Source organism: Otolemur garnettii, unplaced genomic scaffold, assembly GCF_000181295.1.
Source record: "Otolemur garnettii isolate 467f Iridium unplaced genomic scaffold, OtoGar3 scaffold00086, whole genome shotgun sequence".
Taxonomy (NCBI): domain Eukaryota; kingdom Metazoa; phylum Chordata; class Mammalia; order Primates; family Galagidae; genus Otolemur; species Otolemur garnettii.
In genome coordinates, this window is record NW_003852481.1 from 5,743,494 (window position 1) to 5,746,547 (window position 3,054).

A 3,054-nucleotide genomic window follows, 5' to 3' on the forward strand; every position below is an offset into this window, starting at 1 on the left:
TGCCTCAGCCTCCCAAGTAGCTGGGACTACAGGCGCCCACCACAACACCCGGCTATTTTTCAGTTGCAGTTGTCATTGTTGCTTAGTAGGCCCAGGCTGGGTTCGAACCCGCCACCCTAGGTGCACGTGGCTGGCACCCTGCTGACTGAGCCGCGGGCACCGCCAGTCAGATATTTTCTTTTCTTTTCTTTTCTTTTCTTTTTTTTTAGGCAGAGTCTCAAGCTGTCATCCTGGGTAGAGTGCCGTGGCGTCATAGCTCACAGCAACCTCCAACTCAGATTCAAGCTTGAAGCGATCCTCTTGCTTCAGTTTTTCTATTTTTAGTAGAGACAAGGTCTCGGATTTGCTCAGGCTGGTCTGGTCAGATAATTTCTTTAGGGCTAGTTTTTGAACAGAAAGGCAGAAGGAACGTCCGAGTAATATTTGTAGGTTTTATGTCTGGTTTTGGGGAAAAGGAGTTCTGGTGTCTGTGACCAGTCTTGGGGAAGAGGGATTCTAGTTTGGACAGCTACCTTTGGGGAAGAGTGGGACTGGGGCACAGGAGGGCAGGGGAAGGTGAGAGAAAAAGTTTGCTTCTGGGGCCTTCCTTTTGGGGTATTGTTTTCTGGGTCCCTTGAGTCATAGCAGCTGATGCCAGCATGCTGCGGTGTGCCCACCGAGCTCAGCCCCAGCTCTGTTCTCTGTCCTCACTCTGAGACCCCAGCCAGTGGAGCAGCCTCCACCTGCAGCAGTCCAGCCACCATGGCAGGGAAGTGACCTCGCAAGTGTCTGTCCTGCTTGGCCTGGAAGACACACCTGTCCCTTCTGCTCACAAGTAACTGTCCTACTGTCCTTATCATCCAATTCACCCAACCACCATGAGGTCAGGAAGTACCACCCTTACAAATACCCAGAAAAGGGGAGACCTGGAATGTTTGTTTGGCGCACGGCACTCTCGGTCACCACACACAGAGGTAATCACCACGCCCCATTGGTGGACTGAGCCTCGGTTTTCTCACTGGGAAGGCAGGAGCAATAATTCTACCTTGCAGGATTGTTGTGGTCACTAAATGACATGATGTACAAAAATCTCAAGCCTAGGAACACTGAACTGCAGCCATCTTCGTTCACTCCCGAAGTTCAGGAATACCCTGGGGCTGGTCAGTTCACCCTCTGTTCAGTGGAAGGGCAAGTCAAGCCAGAGGACACCGCAGGGGCCCCGTGAAACACAAGGACTTGCTTTGGGAAGCGTTGCTGCTAACACTGAACAAGGAACCACCTTCAGAGGAGCCAGAGGGGAAACGAAGTTTCCAGGATGACAACCAGTGGCAACAGCAGTTGTGCAAATGTGATTATGTCAGCAAATACGCACGGTGCTGAGCACTTCTGGAGGACTCTTCATTTAGGACTAATTAAATGCTTGGAACTAGGAAGATGGAGAGGGTCCTCTCGAGGAAGCTACTTCAGGGTCTATGTATGGGGTGGGGAGCTCCAGAGGAGGAAGAGGAGGAGGGAGACCCAACTCAGAACACCCCGGAGAAGGACCATGAGGCTGGAGGGCTGCAAAGCACTCAGGAGGTTGTGGGGCCCCAGCCCCTGACCCCTGGTCTCCGAGGGCCTGAGGTTTTATGTGATATAAGGAAACAAAATTGGGGTTTGAGCTGGTGGTTGTGAAGCCGGTGCTGCCTACAGAACGGGGTGTGCTAGTTTTTTCTCACTGATGTGACAGACTACCACAAACTTAGTGGCTTAAAACAACACAAATGTATTCTCTTATAGTCATGGACATCAGCAGTCTAGAGCCAGTTTCACTGGGTCACTATCAAGGTGTGGGCAGAGCTGGCTCTGTCTGGAGGTGCTAAGGGGAGAATTTGTTTCCTTGCCTTTTCCAGGATCTAGGGGCCGACGGCCTTCCTTGCAATATGGCCCCTTCCTCCATCTTTGAGGCTCAACATCCTGTTTCTGCTTCTATTTCCAAGCGAGCCTCTCTTCTGTCACCAAATCTCCTCCGCCAACCTCTTATGAGGACACTATGTGTTACATTTAGGGCTGACCCTGACAACCCAGCGTAATCTCAAGATTCTTAATTTAATCGCATCTGCAAATTGCCTTTTGCCATCTAAGCTAACATTTGTAGGCTCCTGGGGTTAAGACCTGGGTATCTTTGGAGTCCTTACTCGGGATACCACGTGGAGTATCTGAGATGGGTTGGATTGCAAAGGGAGTAACCATGAACTCAACTGCTCCTGCTGGCGCCTGGGATATGGGGAACCCTCCAGGCCAGGGCCATGGGTGGGACCTCTATGGTGACTCCTCGAGAGCCTGCATACACATATATCCCTTTTGCCATGTAGCCAGTGCCACAGAGCCACAAAGACACATCATGTAATCAATTAATTAACAGCTATGTCTTCACCATCTGGGTGTCCCACAGGATGGTCATTCAGACCGGGGGCCCTGCTAGGTTCTATGAGTTCATTCAGCAAATATTTATTGAGCCCCTCTTATGTGTCAGGCACCTAGGATAGACGCGGACAAATCAGCGAATAAGGCCCGCAGAGATCCCTTTCACTGTTGGAGACAGACAATGAATTAACCTAGATCAAAGGAAGCCAATCCTATGGAGTGTTAAGAGGTGATAGGGCTGTAGAGAAACAGGGAAGGTGGGGATGGAGGACAGAGATCAGGAATGCTGGGTGGACAGGGCAGGTGAGGGTATTACCTGGAGTAATCCGGGAGGCCTCACTGAGCAGGGAAGATTTAGGCCAAGACTTAAAGGCGGGGAGAGGATTTTCAAGTGGACACATCAGGGAGGGAGCTCCAGGTGAGGGGAGAGCTGGGGCAGAGGTGGAGCGTGCCTGGTCTGTGCAAGGAGCAGCTGGAAGGAGGCTGGAATGGGCAGAGTGATGGGGAAAGTCAGAGCAGGTGAGGACAAAGAGGTAACAGAGCCAGGCGACCTACAAGGGCCTCTGTGCAGCTAATAGGCCAACCCCACACTCTCCCCCTTTCTTTTTTTTTTTTCTTTTTTTTTTTTTTTTGAGACAGAGCCTCAAGCTATTCCCCTGGGTAGAGTGC